This window comes from Chiloscyllium punctatum, chromosome 36 (genome assembly GCF_047496795.1).
Source record: "Chiloscyllium punctatum isolate Juve2018m chromosome 36, sChiPun1.3, whole genome shotgun sequence".
Taxonomy (NCBI): domain Eukaryota; kingdom Metazoa; phylum Chordata; class Chondrichthyes; order Orectolobiformes; family Hemiscylliidae; genus Chiloscyllium; species Chiloscyllium punctatum.
In genome coordinates, this window is record NC_092774.1 from 63,964,499 (window position 1) to 63,982,819 (window position 18,321).

General features: G+C 49.2%; 1 protein-coding gene, 1 long non-coding RNA gene and 3 other non-coding genes across 5 annotated transcripts in view; 3 read left to right on the forward strand and 2 right to left on the reverse strand.

Annotated features, from left to right (window-relative positions):
* Nucleotides 1-18,321, forward strand: part of LOC140460597 (uncharacterized) — a 621,333-nt gene that overhangs the window by 120,541 nt on the left and 482,471 nt on the right. The window lies entirely within an intron of this gene.
* LOC140460600 (uncharacterized) overlaps nt 1-18,321 on the reverse strand; it is a 163,620-nt gene that overhangs the window by 92,580 nt on the left and 52,719 nt on the right. The gene's annotated exons all lie outside the window — the stretch shown is intronic.
* Nucleotides 8,408-8,479, forward strand: trnae-uuc (transfer RNA glutamic acid (anticodon UUC)). Its single transcript has one exon. It is a non-coding gene; the product is annotated as a tRNA-Glu (tRNA).
* trnaw-cca (transfer RNA tryptophan (anticodon CCA)) lies at nt 13,752-13,823 on the reverse strand. The gene has a single exon. It is a non-coding gene; the product is annotated as a tRNA-Trp (tRNA).
* On the forward strand, nt 17,334-17,487 carry LOC140461163 (5.8S ribosomal RNA). Its single transcript, XR_011954485.1, has one exon. It is a non-coding gene; the product is annotated as a 5.8S ribosomal RNA (ribosomal RNA).

Sequence of the window (18,321 nt, forward strand, 5' to 3'; positions counted from 1 at the left end):
ACTCTGCTCTCCAGCATCTGCAGTTCTCAATTTCTCCTCATGGGCGAGGTGGGATTTGTCTTTTATTCACTCATTCACTCTGACAGCCTATCCTTGGTTGTGGCCCAACTGTGCATCCTGAAGAAGGGCTTATGCCCGAAACGTCGATTCTCCTGTTCCTTGGATGCTTTCTGACCTGCTGCGCTTTTCCAGCAACACATTTCCAGCTCTGATCTCCAGCATCTGCAGACTTCACTTTCTACTCAGAGAATAGGGCCCCTCAAAGATCAGAAAGGCGGCCTTTGTGTGGAGCCACAGAAAATGGGGGAGATACTAAATGAATATTTTGCTTCAGTATTTACTGTGGAAAAGGATATGGAAGATATAGACTGAAGGGAAATAGATGGTGACACCTTGCAAAATGTCCAGATTACAGAGGAAGAAGTGTCTTGAAACGGTTAAAGATGGATAAATCCCCAGGACCTGATCAGGTGTAACCAAGAATTCTGTGGGAAGCTAGAGAAGTGAGTGCTGGGCCTCTTGCTGAGTTATTTGTATCATCGATAGTCACAGGTGAGGTGCCGGAAGACTGGAAGTTGGCAAATGTGGTGCCACTGTTTAAGAACGGCGGTAAAGACAGTCCAGATAACCATAGACCGGTGAGCCTGACCACGGTGGTGGGCAAGTTGTTGGAGGGAATCCTGAGGGGCAGGATGTACATGTATTTGGAAAGGCAAGGACTGATTCGGCATAGTCAACATGGCTTTGTGCACAGGATTTCATGTCTCAGAAACTTGATTGAGGTTTTTGAAGAAGTAACAAAGAAGATTGATGAGGGCAGAGCAGTAGATGTGATCTATATTGACTTCAGTAAGGCGTTCAACAAGGTTCCCCATGGGAGATTGATTAACAAGGTTAGATCTCAGGGAGAACTAGCCATTTGGATACAGAACTGGCTCAAAGGTAGAAGGCAGAGGGTGGTGGTGGAGGGCTGTTTTTCCGGCTGGAGGCCTGTGACCAGTGGAGTGCCACAAGGATCAGTGCCCGGCCCTCTACTTTTTGTCATTTACATAAATGATTTGGATTCGAGCATAAAAGGTACTGTTCGTAAGTTTTCAGATGACATCAAAATTGGAGGTGTAGTGGACAGCAAAGAGGGTTACCTCAGATTACAACAGGATCTGGACTAGATGGGCCAAGGAGCTGAGAAGTGGCAGATGGAGTTTAATTCAGATAAATGTGAGGTGCTGTATTTTGGGAAAGCAAATCTTAGCAGGACTTATACAATTAATCGTAAGGTCCTAGGGAGTGTTTCTGAACAAAGAGACCTTGGAGTGCAGGTTCATAGCTCCTCCTTAAAATTGGAGTCGCAGGTAGATAGGATAATGAAGAAGGCGTTTGGTATGCTTTCCTTTATTGGTCAGAGTATTGAGTACAGCATTTGGGCGGTCATGTTGCAGCTGTACAGGACATTGGTTAGGCCACTGTTGGAATATTGCGTCCAATTCTGGTCTCCTTCCTATCGGAAAGATGTTGTGAAACTTGAAAGGGTTCAGAAAAGATTTACAAGGATGTTGCCAGGGTTGGAGAATCTGAGCTAGAGGGAGAGGCTGAACAGGCTGGGGCTGTTTTCCCTGGCGCATCAGAGGCTGAGGGGTGACCTTACGGTGGTTTACAAAATTGTGAGGGGCATGGATAGAATAAATAGGCAAAGGTTTTTCTCTGGGATCAGGGAGTTCAGAACTAGAGGGCATAGGTTTAGGGCGAGAGGGGAAAGATAGAAATGAGACCAAAGGAGCAACTGAATCACGCAGATGGTGGTACGTGTATGGAATGAGCTGCCAGAGGAAACGGTGGAGGCTGGTACAATTGCCACATTTAAGAGGCTTTTGGATGGGTATATGAATAGGAAGGGTTTGGAAGGATATGGGCTTGGTGCTGGCAGGTGGGACTAGGTTGGGTTGTGATATCTGGTCGGCATGGATGGGTTGGACTAAAGGGTCTGTTTCCATGTTGGACATCTCTGTGACTCTATGATTTTGTCTGGCAGCTCAACTTTTGTATATCTATTCCCCAGGGTGGAGGAAGTCCAAAACTAGAGGTGTTTAGGCTGAGAGGGAAAAGGGTTAAAAGGGACTGAACAGGGTAACTTTTTCACACAGAGCGTGGCATGCGTTTGGAATAAGCTGCCAGAGGCCGTGGTCGAGGCTGGTAGAATTACAACATTTAAAAGGCATCTGGATGGAGGTATGAATAGGAAGGTCTGAGAGAGATATGGGCCAAATGCTGGAAAATGGATCACGAGGTTAATTTAGGAAATGTTGTCTGCGTGGACCGAAAGGTTTGTTTCTCTTCTCTGCAACTCTTTGACTGCATTTCTACATATTCTGAACCAATTTCACAAGACTAGGAATAGGCCATTCCAGGTTTACCGGCTGTCCTCAATTGTGGCCTAACTGTTCAGATTTCAATGCAAGTTTCAGAAAGATGTCTGCAGCTTTTTTTTAACATTTGAATGTGCTTTCAGACATTACTGATGTTTCTGAATACATCATTTTAGCTATTCTCAATGTTAAAGGTCAACCATTTCTCACCCTTCCCTTCCCCACCCCCACCCCAGGTCGCCATCACCATCCATTCTCTCTCTATCATTAGAAGGGTTTGATACAGAGATCAAAGAGGGCTCGAGGCACGAGAAAGGACGGGGCAGGGTACTCAGAGTGAGATTTGACCGGGGGCGCAGAGACTGGGGGAAGAGAAAGAGAGAAAATGGGTAGGAGAGCAGAGCATCAGGGGGTAGAGAATGTATGGGGGTACACAGGGTGGGAGCAGAGAGAGAGAATGTGGTGAAGAGGATGGGGAGGAGAGAGAGAATGCGGAGTTACAAAGTGTGAAGTGAAAGAAATTGGTTGCAGAGTGTGGGGAGAGAGAATGGACGGGGCAGTGGGTGGGGAGAGAATGGACGGGGGCCTGTGGTGGGGAGAGAATGGACGGGACAGTGGGTGGGGAGAGACTGGACGGGGGCAATGGGTGGGGAGAGAATTTATGGGGCAGTGGATGGGGAGAGATTGGACGGGGAGCAGTGGATCAGGACAGAATGGACACGGGGCAGTGGGTGGGAAGAGAATGGACAGGGGTCAATGATTGGGGAGATAATGGACGGGGATAGTGGGTGGGGAGAGAATGGATGGGGAAGTGGGGAGGGAGAGAATGGATGGGGCAGTGGGTGGGGAGAGAATGGACGGGGCAGTAGGTGGGGAGAGAATGGATGGGGTCAATGGGTGGGGAGAGATTGGACGGGGAGCAGTGGGTGGGGAGAGAATGGACGGGTGGCAGTGGGTGGGGACAGAATGGACGGGGCAAAGGTTGAGCTGAGAATGGAGGGGGTAGAGGGTGGAGAAAGAGAGGAACAATGAATGGCAGGAGAAGGTGGGGGAGAGAAGGAATGGATGAGAGGAGCGTGTGGGAGGTGAGAGAAAATGAGTGTAAGGGAAGGGACTGTATTGGGAAGGCAGAGGGTGGAGCGATAAAGGGAATGGATGGGGACAGAGGGTGGAGGAGGGACTGGACAGAGGGCAGAGGGTACAGAGATAGAATGGACGGGGTGGGGAGAGTGGCATGTGTAGGAGAGAGAGAGAAGGGATTGGTAGGGTAGGGTAGAGAGAGAGAATGGACAGGGGATGCTATGGGTGGTGGTGAGGGAATTGACATGGGACGCTGTGGGGATGGTTGGATGGGGAGGTGAGAATGCATCCTACCCACTCCCAGCATCCCCTTCTCTGCACATGTGCAGTGCAGACTTTTCTGAATGACACGAGAGACGAGTCTGGAACACTGTGTGTGTGCAGTCACCCTCACATCCTGGCATCAGCAAACCACTGCCTTTCTGTTTTAAAAACTAAATAAAGATGTTGGCTATACACTAAGGATGGCGAGATGTGGCTGAGAAACTGAACAGAGGGTCAGCACTTTCAGGAGAGGGGAGCTGGGCAAAGGCAGGAGGATGCAAGGATGAATTTGGGTTGGAATACATTGAAAGGTTTAGGAATTAAGGGACAGAGATTTCGGGAAGAAGAAAGAAAAGGCTGTTCTGTGCAAACCAAAATTCTCTCATCCTATTTTCTGCCCTGCACTGACAGCAGTGATCTGTTTTCTCAAGTTATTAGCAGAGGAGGATTTTCTTTTCAGGCATGGACAAGAAATTTAGTCAGGGCCTGAATATCAGCAGTGTTTGAATCCAGGAGGGGAAATGTTTGTCTGCAGGAAATGATTTCAAATATCAACATGCATTGAGAATCCCCGTGAATACACGCAGCCTGCGTGGGAGTGCTCAAGGGTTCAAATTGCGGAGAGAACTTTAATTTCTCAGCAAAATGTGGACTAGTGTTCTCGCTATAGACGAGGCCTTCATTGGATCGTTCAATCTGCCGAGTAACAACGACCCCTGCCCCATGGAAACTCTATGGAAGCAAATTGAATTCCTCGAACTGATTGGAGTGTCACCAGGATTGGGGAGAAGCCAATCGATTGCCGAGAGCTGGAGAGGGGATTCCACACAGCGCCAGGGACATGGGTTCAATCCCACCCTCACAGTGACTCGACCCCTCCCCCACCCCATGTCCGCGTCGGTTTCCTCTGGGTGCTCAGGTTTTCTCACATGTTCCAAAGATGTGCAGGCTAGAGTGGATTGGGCGTTCGAAATTCAGGGATTAGCTGTGGGGTTATCGGGTGGGTTGGGGGGGTGGGGGTATGTTCTTCGGAGGGTCAGTGTGGACTTGGTGGGCCAAACGGCCTGTTTCCACAGTGAATCCCCCAACGTGTCTGCAGCCTGGCTTCCAGCTCCATCTCTCTGTGTCCTCCAGTATGCGTATTCCTTCGTTTCCAGCACCCAGAACGTCCCACCTTCTGCAAATCAAAAGACAAGTCCCACCCTGCCCTCTCCAACGTATGTTGTGTAACTGCTTAATCATTTTTAGTGGCCCAGCAGAGGCTGATAGCCAAGTTCGGAAACCAGGAGGATGGCCTCAACCGCGACCTTGGGTTCATGTCACATGACAGGTAACCCCACTTCACTGTTACGCTCTCTCTCTCTCACTCTCTCACTCTCACACACACTCACACGCTCGTGCAGAGCCTTTCCGATCGACATGCTCTCTCTCAGACACACACTAATACGCCCCCGCACTCACACACACGCATACATCTTCGCACATGATTACACTCCATCACACACACACTTTACCCAGCATGCACATGCACATACACACTTTCTCTCTCATGCATGCACTCACACATTTGGTGTGAATTTGCATTTGCAGGATTATATATTTGGAAATAGAAACAGTCTGACTCAAGATTGGGATACAGACAGACTCTCTCCTCACAGCTTTCATGCGTTGTTTGATGTGAGGTGTTACCTCCTTTTATTTAACATCAAGTTTCCTGGAGAACGTGACTTAAAAGAAGTTCTGGAATGTACATATTAATGAACCGAAATCTGCAGCCCATTTTAAAAGATGAAAGATTTAACAGCAATCTCGGTTTCTTCAATACATCAATTATGTTGCATGACACTATGAGCTATTTGCGATATATTCTGTGTCTTATGATCCTACTCCACAGTTACCTGAAGAAGGAGCAGCACTTCGAAACCTCGTGCTTCCAAATAAATCTGTTAGAATATACCATGGTGTTTGTGAGATTTTAAAACTTTGTTTCCAGTGAATACAGCCCACACCTCGCACTGTTGCCAGTAAACATTGCAATTCCAATGAAACAATGAACCTGAAGTCCTGAAAAAATATGCAATGTCTAACAATATTAGCTACTCATTCACTGGTCCTTCTGAGACATGACTTTAGTGCTGGAGGCTGAAAGAAATGAGCAGCTTTAAAACAAAAACCTGTTGGACCTCACAGAGTCTAAGCCGGGCGGTAAGTTCAGGTAACCTTTACTACGACCCTATTTTGTTACAGCTTCAGATTTCCCCAGGAAAAAGGCATACAAAAAGTAGTTTTTAAAGAAAACACCTCCAGCTCAAAAGGCACCCACTCTCCCCACACCACTTCCTTTGTTGGTCAGCTGAGTTGTCCGTTTGTAACTGGGTCCCTGGTACAGCCAGGTAAAACATGCAGCTGGGATGACTGAGTGAACCCTTTCCCGCAACGGCAGTTTCCTTCACTAAAGAGGGCATGAGTGAATCAGATGGTGTTTTTTCCCCCTAAAAGTGGTTTCATCCTTAGATTATGCAGTCCAGATTTCTGACCGAACTCCAATTCTGCAATCTACCGCAGTAGGATTTGAACCTGGGACGCCCCAGTGCTGGGTTGATGGGAGCACTTGGCCGTCGCTCCTTCAATCCCCTTGCGCTGGCACGTGAACTCGATGGTGCCTCCTCAGGTGGGAGGAGCAGGTGAAGCCCTTTTGGAACTTTCAGTCGGTGAATGGCCTCTCTCCAGTGTGGACCCACTGGTGGGTCAGCAGTGCAGCTGACTGAGTGAACTCTCCCCTGCACATGAGGCACGTGAATGGCTTCTCTCTGACTGAACCACTTCCTGCACACTGAGCAGGTGAACGGCCTCACCCCGCTGTGAATGCGTCTGTGGGTTGCCAGCACGGATGGGGAAGGGAATCCTTTCCCACAGTCCCCACATTTCCACGGGTAACCGATTGGGTGGAGCTTTCCTTGTGTTGCTCTGGGTTTGAAATTACAAACAGAGCGGGGACATAGTCTTTCCCACCGCGAGGGGTGTGATTTTAATTCCCCATTCTGAGTAAATGGTTTGAAGCACTTTTCACAGTCAGCGCACTGAATCTCCCTCACTCGGTATCTCAGTATTCTCCCTGCCACACCAGTGTCCAAAGTCTCTCAAGCAGACAAAAGCAAACATTTCTTCAGGACCATGGGGGCAATGGATGACGTATCTGACTCCACCTACTTGTTTCAACTGCAGCTCACAGCTTCTTCACACATCCCAATTAATCTTTCTCATTGTCATGAAACCGGCGTATGGGTACAATTCCTAATCTGCAGGAATGAGAATCGTTTCACTGTCTCGCGTCAGTAAATGTCCCTGAGAACATCAGAGTCAAGTCACAGCGCTGTCCGAGGAGGGGAAGCTGAAAGAGACCCACACGTTGCTCATGGGCACATTTCACTTTCCCCAACTCACCGCCTCAACCACTGTGGCTCTTGGGAGTGGAAAGGGAACAAACACCAAAACCCGGTCTCAGCTTTGTAAATCTTCAGGAAATAGGAAAACTGTACATCCCTTCGGATATTCCATCGTGGGCCGACAGCGTTGATTTTGAATGGCTGTCCAGTCAGTGTCGATTTGTTTTGGCTGAAAAAATCTTCCTTATCTCATCCCAGCATTTCTTGCCACAGAGAACTGTGCGGCAGAGTTCATGTATATATTTCCTTGTATGGTATTTTGTAAATTACATTCGTTTTCTGGTTGTTTGTATCGGGTATTTCAGGTTCATTAGCCGCTATTTAAGTTGTGTTGGGAGGTTTCTGGGCTACCATGATGCTGAGAGGGTTGAGTTTTCCGGACATCATTTCCCAGATGTCTTTAATGTAAAGTAATGTGGCTCGGGTTTCTGCAGACGGTGTGTCTACTTGTGTCAGTTTGTTGATGTGAAATTGGCACACTGAGTTTATTGGGTCGGCCAAAATGAGGACTCCTGATGCTGGAAACCAGAGCTTAGATCAGAGTGGTGCTAGAAAAGCACAGCAGGTCAGAAAGCTTCAGAGGAACAGGATAATCGACGTTTCGGGCAAAAGCCCTTCATCAGGAATAGAGGCAGGACCCCTCCAGGGTGGAGAGATAAATTATGGCTGGGATGTGCTGGGCTGAAGGTAGCAAAAAGTACAAGAGGTGAATGGGGGTGGGGATGGAGGTGACAGATCAGAGAGGAGGGTGGAGCGGATAGGTGGGGAGGGAGATTGGCAGGTAGGACAGGTCATGAGGACAGCGCTGAGCTGGAAGGTTGGAATTGAGGTCAAGTGGAGGGAGGGAAAATGAGGAATCTGATGAAGTCCACATTGATGGCCTGGGGTTGAATTTACCCCAAGCGGAAGATGAAGCGTTCATCCTCCAGGCATCAAGTGGGGAGGGAGTGGCGATGGAGTAGGCCCAGGACCTGCATGTCCTCGGCAGAGTGGGAGGGGGTTTGAAATGTTGGGCCATAGGGCGATGGGGTTGATTGGTGCGGGTATCCTGAAGATGTTCCCTCAAGCGCTGTGACTTGACTCTGCGAGGAGTCTCCAGTCTCCCCAATGTAGAGGAGACCGCATTAGGTGCAATGGACACAACAAATAACATGGTTGGATACACAGGTGAAAGCCTTCGAACGACCACGGCCCGGATTCGATTTCCGGTCAGGTAAGTAATTTTCAGTAGAGCTATTAAGCAGCGCTGGTATCTCCTTGGTGGTCTAGTGGCTAGAATTCGGCGCTTTCACCGCCGTGGCCCGGGTTCGATTCCCGGTCAGGAAAACTGTTTTCAGGGGGTTTATCGGCTCCCCGTTCTTCTTAAATGCTCTGTAGAGTTACTTATTGATCTTCGAAGTTCCTGGGTGCTGCAGCGTGTCGTGGCTCGTTGAAATAGTGTCCTGATTCAGATATGTTTGTATGTTTAGGGGTGATTGCTTCTGTAGTTAAGTTCTTGGTTCGCGTGCATTGTTTTCCTGTAGACGCTGTTTTGAATTTACCATTGACTGTTCGCTCTACTGTGACATCTAGAAATGGCACTTTGTTGTTGTTCTCCTCTTTTGTGAATTTTATGCCAGTAAGGAGATTGTTGATGGTGTTGTAGGTTTCCTCTAATTTGTTTCATTTTTGATGACAAAAGTGTCATCGCTGTAGCGGACCCAAAGTTTGGGTTGGATCATTGGAAGGGCTGTTTGTTCGAGTCTCTGCATTATTGCTTCTGCTAGGAATCCTGATGCTGGCGGTTTCGTGCGTATTTCGTTGATTTGTTTGTGGGCCTTGTTATTGAATATGAAGTGGATGGTAAGGCACAGTTCCACGAGCTTGACAGTGCTATCTTTGCTGATGAAATTGATGCTGTGTTTGTGTCTTTGGTTCTTCGAGTAGTGTCTTCAGTTTTCTTTGGCCACGTTGATGTTAATGGATGTGAACAGGGCTGTAATGTCAAAGGACAACATTAATCCATCCTCTTCAATCTCAGTGTCTTTGGTGTTCAGGAAGTCTTGGATGGAGTAAATGGAGTGGAGTGAATCTTCGACTAGGTGTTTTTCGCCTTCAGTGGAGGCCTTTGACTAGTCTGTATATTGGTGTTCCAAGTCGTGAGACTATGGTCTAAGGGGGGCTCCTGGTTTGACGGGGAGGAGAACAACAACAAAGTGCCATTCCTTGATGTCACAGTAGAGCGAACAGTCAATGGGGAACTTCAAACTGGCATCTACAGAAAAACAACACACACAAACCAAGTACTTAACTGCAGAGGCAATCATCCCAACACCCACAAACGAAGCTGCATCAGGAGATTATTTCAACGAGCCACTACACACTGCAGCACAGAGAAACTACGAAGAGCACAAGAGAATTACGTATATAGTGTATTTAAGAAGAACGGGTCCCCAATAAACACCCTCCGCCGATTTCTCATTGATGCTTTCAAGGTGACTCTCAAAAATTCGGTTTGTCCCTCCATTCTTTCCTGTTTGTTTTGTTTGGGTTTTGAAAGCTTTCGCAATCCTCTGACTGGGTATTGGAATTGGAAGGTTATGTTGGGGTTGTACAGGACATTTTTTAGACCACTTTTGAAATATTGTGTACAATTCTAGTCTCCCTCCTATCAGACGGATATTGTGAAATTTGGAAGGGTTCTGAAGCACCAATGGGACCACAGAGGGGAAGAGGCCCTTCTGCTGCCCTGAGTGTGGGAAGGCCTTCAGTGATTCCTCTGTCCTGCTGACGCACCAGTTGGTCCACACCGGGGAAGGCTGTTCTCCGGCCCCAAGTGCGAGATGGCCTTCAGCAGTTCTTCCCACCTGCTGAGACACGAGTGGGTCCATATTGAGGAGAAGCCGCTCTTCTGCCCCGAATACAGGAAGGGCTTTGCTCTTTCTTCCGACCTGCTGGCCCATTGGTGGGTCCACATGGGGGAACGGTCGTTCAGTTGCCTACATGCAGGAAGGCCTTCATCAATTCCTCAGCCCTGCTGATTCACCAGTCCGTCCACACCGAGAAGATACCATTCTCCTGCCCGAGTGTGGGAAGGGCTTTTCCCGCTTCTCCACACTGCTGGTCCACACGGGGGGATGGGGTGTGGAGAGGGGAGGCCTTTCTGCTGCCCTGAATGCGGGAAGTCCTTCAGCAATTCCTCCACCCTGCTGAAGCACCAGTGTGTCCACAGCGGGGAGAGGCCCTTCAGCTGGCCCGAGTGTGGGAAGAGGTTCATGTTTTCCTGCAACTTGCGGAAGCACCAGCGGGGGCACCAGCGCTCCCAGCAATCAGATCCCACCAGTGACGCTGCCTTTAGTCACCCCCAAGGACTGAACCTCCTGCCAGTTCTGACAGTGTGTGCAGTGGGAGAGTAGGTAGGCTGTTTTTGTTTTCTGCTGTACTGCAATTGCCTCCCCAACCCCCCCACAACTACAACCTCATGGTGGCTCAGGGTTAGCACTGCTACCTCATGACACCAGGAACCCAGGAATACTTCTACCCTTGGGGGTCTGTGTGCAATTTATGGAGGGTAGGAAAATGCATCTGAGTGGGTTACTCTTCGGAGAATCTGTGCAGATGTCTTGGGCTGAAGGACCTGTTTCCACACTGTAGGAGTTCAACCATCATATGAGCTTTGCTTTCATTGGAAACTGCTACTCATTGAGCCAGGGACTGCACATTGCCAAATGAAATGACCCAGAGAAATGTAAGACCGCAAGAGCATTGGAGCAGAAGTTAGGCCATTCAGCCCATCGAGTCTACTCAGCCATTCGTTAGTGACAAAAGTAGTGCAGATGACATTAGCTACAGTGTGGAAACAGGCCATTTGTCCCAACAAGTGCACATCGACCCTCCGAAGAGTAACCCATCCAGACCCATTTCCCTCTGACGAATGTACCTAACTCTATGGGCAATTAAGCATCGCCAATCCACATGACCTGAACATCTTTGGACGATGGAAGAAAACAGGACTACCCAGAGAAAACCCACGCAGACACTTAGAGAATATGCAAACTCCTCACAGACAGTCACCCAAGGCTGGAATCAAACCTGGGTCCCTGGCGCTGTGAGGCTGCAGTGGTAAACACTGAGCCACTACATATTGCAACCCGAAGTAGGCAAGCAGGAGGTTGGGAGAATGCAGCAAACCAGACAGCACCAGAATGTGGAGTAGTCAGCGTTTTGGGTATTAACCCTTCTTCATGACTGAAACGTTGACTTCTCTGTGAGAAATGATTTCTGGAAATGTTGCGGGGGGTTGGAGGGTTTGAGCTACAGGGAGAGACTGAATAGGCTGGGACTGTTTTCACTGGACCATCAGAGGCAGAGGATTGACCTAATAGAGGTTACAAAATCATGAGCGGCATGGACAGGTTCATAGACAAGGTCTTTTCCCTGGGATGGGGGAGTCCAGAACTAGAGGGCATAGGTGTAGGGTGAGAGGCGAAATATATTAAAGGGACAACTTCTTCATGCAGAGGGTCGTACTTATATGAAATGAGCTGCCAGAGTATATGGGTTAGGTGTTGTCAAATGGGACTGGATTAGTTTAGGATATCAGGTCAGCATGGACAAGTTGGACCGAAGGGTCTGTTTCCATGCTGCATGTGTCTCTGACTACAAGTGATGATGTAAGTTTAAAATGGAGTTCCAGTAGCTTTTTCAATAGTTCAATCTTGTTGAGCTCACCTCCTGAAAATTTCAAATGAATCCCTGTTTAAACATGCTGAGTTGGACAAAGTATCCCATCAAGTTCAACACAAACCCAGAGTTGAAGAAGTCAGAAGTCAGAACACCAAGGGGACCAAAACTGATCACAATATTCCAGGTGCAGTCTCATCAACGTCCTGTATAACTACAACATAACTTGCCAACATCTATACTCAATTCCCTAACTGATGAAGGCCAGTGTGCTGAAACCTTTCTTCACTGCCTTGTGTACTGATGTAATCAGAGATATAGGACCTACTTTAAACTGATCCACGATCCAGCTGCTGGGAGCACAGAAGTAGAGTAGTGCTGCATGAGTGTGCTGGGTCGATAACCCAGAGGTCGATGGGTAAAAACCATGTGATTCTATTGCTCAATGTCTCTGTAAGCTGCTTTCATATACAAAGGTTCTCTGTTCTGCATCTTGCCTTTGCATCTGCTTCCCAAAGCTTCTTCAGTGGAGGCGTGGCCGCTGGAGCCCAGGAGTTCAACAACCCCCCCAGAGCTGGAGGAAGGTCCAAGCTCCAATAAGCGGGAGGGGGTGGGCGGGGGGGGGGCGGTTGCAGGGGGTGTAAGGCTGGAAACGGGATTTGCTCAAGGCTTGTATCTATTAACTCATTTAAATGGTACCTACTGTATGGGGCTATGGTTTACATTAAAACTGGAGGATCATTTCAGAGTGTTTATATTTAGCAGTGGTAGTAGGGAAAATGCAGTCTCTGGAGGAGCACTTTCTATGATGCTGCATTTCTTGCCTTCTGCCCTTACCCCATTTCTTATCTCCCATCTTGATTTTATAGTTTTTTGGTCAAATTTAATTTCATATTAATCAGACTTGCGATTCACTGTGTGCTATTAATTTGATTGTTCGAATATTGTAAGTCAAAATTAATGCTGTAATTTAATTTCTGATGTCAGAGTTTGACATTGAATGTGCAGGTGTGAATACCAGTAAGTTGTGAAAATAAATCAAGAACTTGTGGTTTTTAACAAAAAGAGCAGTTCACTGGTATTCATGGCATCGTCTCATTTGGGAGTGATGATTCAAATCTGACCAACAAACCGTTTCATGCAGTCATCCAATTGAAAAATAAAATTCTTTAATTTTGGTAAAGAAAATAATTCTGGCATGCTAAGAATTATGCAATCTATTTACAAGATTGCGCTGTCTGAAGTGTTATGCCTCACCACTCCTTCAGACACCTTTTAAGAATCCTTTCAACCTGTTTTTCTAACAATTGTGGAGGTGACCAAAAGCAAACATTTCACTCCTCCTCAATGTCCCATTTCTCCTTCTCTCGGCCATTTTGTCATGTTATCTATGTTACAAGCAGCCGAGTGCACTTGGTTTCTGAATTGAAATTTGGCCATTGAAGTGAACAGGATTAATATTTATCGATGGCTAGCTGTGTTTGCACTAACTGTAATTATCCACCAATACGATGTCTTTTGTTCCACCAAAACTGGAAGCAATGATCTGTGTTTATATTGCAGTCGGATGTAGAAAATCATCCCAGCAATCTTCACGTTATTATAGTTTACTGAGGCCATAACAGCATTGCGTGGCAGTTTGATGCGACTAAAACCTGAATGGCAATCTCTAGATTATGTTGTAAAAATATCGGTATAATGTTATTCACACCCCGCGGTCACCAACAGAACGAACCCTCTGTGTTTAAATCCCGTGATGAACTGGGGGAGCTAAGCATTTACCCAAACAATGGGCACACCACCTCCCTGACACAGGGTTCACAAATCAAACTGACAGCAAAGATTCATGTGTGAGCGAAAGTTTCCGCAAAGAAGATTTGACACAACCGATATACGTACTTCTTTCTTGATTTGAAATGTAAGAAGTCGGTTGTAGTGAGCTTGACGTGATTTGAACACGCAACCTTCTGAACTGGAGTCAGATGCGCTACCGTTGCGCCACAAGCTCACGGACGGCATGCAACCTGTATTGATGCTTAAGGGAAGTGATCGCACTCCAATGATTTTACGTTCATGTCTGTTCTGTTTCTCCCTCTTCTCTTCCAAAGGTTGGGCTTGTCTTTCGATTTGCAGAAGTTGAGATGCTCTGGATGCTGTGATCCAGGGCAAATACAAGCTGGAGGACCTTTGGCTCAGAAAGATGCAACTGGAAGCCGGGGTGCAGACACGTTGGGGGAAAAGAGGAAAGTTAACTGGACACTTTATTCTGGGAGATGGTCATTTCTCTCCAGACAAAGCCTTCTGACTGGGTCAGTGGACAGGGTCAGGAGGGTGTCAGCACAGGTCAGACAGATAAAGGGGATCTGAGAGAGGTCTGCTCGAGCGAGGAGCTAACTGGCTGCTTGGTGGGAGTAAGGACAATGTTGAGGAGGGGGCAGTGGTGGTCAGGGAAAAAGTAGTGGCAGGGATTGTCACCATTCTCTGCAGTTGGCAGCAGAAGACCAGATTGCATCAGTGTCTGCCTGGCGCCAGGATTTGGGAGCCGGTGTGCTCAGGGCTGGAGAAATGGAAAAGGGAAGTTGCAGCAGGCGTGGTCTAACAATGTCAGGAGGAGAGAGCCTCTGCTGAAGGCTCATGACAAATCAGAATCTACAAAGCCAAAGCAGAACTTCAAGGCTCAGTGGTTAGCACCACTGCCTCACAGTACCACGGATTGGGTTCAATTCCACTCTCATGCAGCTCTCTGTGTGGACTTTGGCATGTTCTCACCTTTGTGTCTGTGTGGGTGAACTCTGGGTGCTCCAGTTTCCTCTGAGAGCCGAAGCATCTGAAGTTTAGGGTGGATTGGCCATGCTGAAGTGTCCAGGGGTCTGCAACCTAGGGTGGGTTGACTATGGGAAAAGTGGGTGGTTGGAAGGTCAGTCTGAATGTTATGGGCCGAATGGCCCGTAGGGATTATATGAATCTACCATCTCAGCCATGTGTCTATTGAGAAACGATTGCTCCCAAGTCTGCTGTTAATGGAGTGGGTTCCAGTTCATGGAACACTGACACCATTCCTGGGTAAGGTGGGAGTTGTGCTGTCAACTTTCCCAACGCACTGTCCCCATGCATTCTCTCTCTTCTCACAGTCTGCACTCAAAAAATCTCTCTCTGCCCAGCCATTCTCTCTCTCTCCCCCTCATTTTCTGCCCCCATTCTCTTTCCCCAAGTCTTTCTCCTCCCCTCCAGTCTCTGTCCCCTGTCCATTTTTTTTCTCTCTCTCTCCCCCTACCCTTTGCTCCCCTATCCATTCTCTCTGCGTCTCTTCTCCCCCAGCCTCTGCGCCCCTGTCCATTCCCCCCCCCCCCCCCCCCCCCCCACACCCCCATCCTTTCTCGGACCTCGAGCCCTCTTTGATTGCTGTATCAAGCCCTTCTCGGGAAAGAGAGAGAATGGATGGTGATGAATCAACCTGGAAGACAGGGGTGCACACGAAATGGCTGATTTTAAAATTGAGAACAGCTGAAATGATATACTCAGAAACATTGTTAATGTCTAAAAGCAGAGTCTACTCCTAAACAGAGGGGGGCAGCACTGTCTCCAGCTAAGCAGAGGGAATTGTGTGTGGGTGTTGTGGGGGCTTGGAAACTTTGCAAGCTCCCTTTCCTTCATTTTTTAATCCCACCAAATCCATGTGGTTTGAGTTTTTATAACAGAAAACAGCACAGGGTTTAATTTTAACTTCCCACTGGATGAAACTTTGTCGTCCCCTCTAACATCTGAGAGTAAAACACATTACTTCCCCTCCCCTCCCTCCATGTGTAGCACACGGTTGTTGGATTGGCACCTGTTGTTATTTTGTGATCTATTCCAAATGAAATTTTATCTCTGCGCAGGCGCAAGTGAACAGTCTGTTTTTGTGCTTCCTGCGAGATCAGACTAGCAGCTTTTAAATCCTTATGTTAAACAGTAGAAGCAAACAGTAGATCAGCAATTATATTTTGAGAGTGGTAATTCTAGCCCTGGTAATCCCGTTGGGTCAACAGAGAGAGAGAGGGAGACAATGTCACATCTAAATTGCATACAGAAGAGTTGTTACACTTGTTCAGTCAGTTGAGTTCGTTCTGCCCTCACATGTGACTGGATGTTGCTTTTCATGGATTATAATTAAATACAACGGAACACATTAAATTCAAGGAAATCAATTGAAAGGGCAATTTGAGTGAATAAATGGAAAACTGCTTAAAGATTGGCTCCTGGTCTTTTACTTCACCAATTAAAAGTTGTTGGTTTGACAGCTCTCCTAATCATAGAATCCCTACAGTGTGGGAGCAGGCCATTTGGCCCATCGAGTCAACACTGACCCTCCAAACAGCATCCCATCCAGACTCACAAAAATGTGCACCGCATGTGTGCAGAGAAGGGGATGCTGGGAGTGAGTGGGATGCTTTTACCACCACCATCTCCCTCCAAGACCCAAACATCCCCACAGCAACACCTGTCCATTCCTCCACCACCACAGTGCCTCTGGCCTTAACCCCTGCCAACCACAGTGCCACTGTCCATTCTCCCCACCACCCACAGCGCCCCCTGTCCATTCTCCCTGCCACTCACAGCATCCCCTTACATTCTACTCGCCACCCACAGTACCCCCTGTCCATTCTCCCTGCCACACACAGCGCCCCTGTTCATTCTCCTCGCCACACACAGCATCCCCTGACCATTCTCCTTGCCACACACAGCGCCCCTGTTCATTCTCCCCACCACACACTGCATCCCCTGCCCATTCTCCCCCACCAACCACGGCACGACCTGCCCATTCTCCCCTGTAGCACCCACAGCACCTCCATCCATTCTCCCCCGCCATTCATGGCTCCGCCTTCTCCATTCCCCCGTGCCACCCACGGCACCCTTGGCCAATCTCTCGCCACCCCCGGCGCACCATCCATTCTCTCTCTCTTTCTTTCTCTCACCCCCACCCTCTGCATCCCTGTCCAGTCCCTCTTCCCATCTTCTGACTCCCCATGCATTTTCTCTCTCCCCCACATCCTCTGCTCTCCATCCCTCTGTTCCCCCATCTATTCTCTTTCTCAGCCCACGTTGCCGCGTTTCGCAGCCTACCTTGGCAGTGGCCGGGCCGGGCGGCCGTCTGCTCAGGCTATTGCAGCCCCCGACTCCTCGCAGAAGTCCGCTCGTCAACACTCCGCCACTTGCACGGGTCAGTGACGCTGCCGAACCGATTGCTGGTCCCGTTTCCGCCTCTGCTTTTCCGAGGGCAAAGCTGCTGCATGCCTCGTGACACTCAGCGGGCGACATGGTGGAGGAGATCCTGCCTCCGTCGCTGCGGTGCGTGCCGACATGCATCGCCTCTTGGGCGCCTTTTTTTCCCAATAGACATATGTTTCTGCGGGCCGCACCAGGCTGGTGCTCCCCACAGAATCACGCCACTGTCCTCCGCCCGCACGCCGGCGTGCAGGTGGGTGCTGCAAAGGTGGGGAGTGTATGTGCGAGGGAGAGACCGAAAACAAACTCGGACAACTCTTAACGGTGGATCACTCGGCTCGTGCGTTGATGAAGAACACAGCTAGCTGCAAGAATTAATGTGAATTGCAGGACATATTGATCATCGACACTTTGAACGCACTTTGCGGCCCCGGGTTCTACCTGGGGCCACGCCTGTCTGAGGGTCATTTGGCAATCAATCGCACTCGCCTTGGCTGGCGAGAGCGCGGCTGGGATGTCGCAGAGGACCCGTCCTCTTTGTCCCCCAAAATTCAGACTCCGGAGCCCTCCGGCATCAGAGCACTTGGCCTTTGCCCGCACCCTGCACATTCCGTTCGTCAGGCTCGACACCATCCCCCCGCCTGGGAGCGCGGCCTGGCATCCGTCTGTGTCGTGGCAGTGGGGCGAGTACGGCTGTCACCGGTCCCAGAATGGCCGTCGGTGGTTTACACGGCGACGTGCACCGCTTCGTCTTTGGGACACGGAGCTGCCTCGAAATGTTGAGCCTCCTGTGGGGTCTGCCAAGGCTCTGCACGTCCCCACTGGGTCTGTCTCTCGGTTGGCTGGCAGTGGAAAGAGTGAAGGGAGCCACGGAGGTCCGGTGCTGGTGCGCTGCCGGCCTCACCGTGGAGCTCGCCAGTTCGACACGCTGACCCGACTCGATGGTTGATCGATTGAGAGTGCTGGGAGGCACAGACCGTGTCTGGGAGCTGCAGGCCGCCCGCTGCTGCAGCCGCCCATCTCGTGGTTTGTCCTCGGCCTTAAGTGGCCGGTGGGGCGTCTGATCCTGTCTCCCCTGCTGGCGCTGAGTGCCTGGCCGAGGGAGGAGGTTTTTGTAGAACGCCGTGACTTCGACGGTCGCACGTGCAAGGATCACTGGCTTTTGGCTCTCCAGTTCAGTCCGCACGTTTCTGCTCGATCCTGCCACCGGTCTCGGGAGGCACGGAAGGGTTGGCGGACGTGGTGTGTGCTCCGTCACTGTGCAGGCACACCTACCACGCCGCCGGCCAACCATCGGAAGG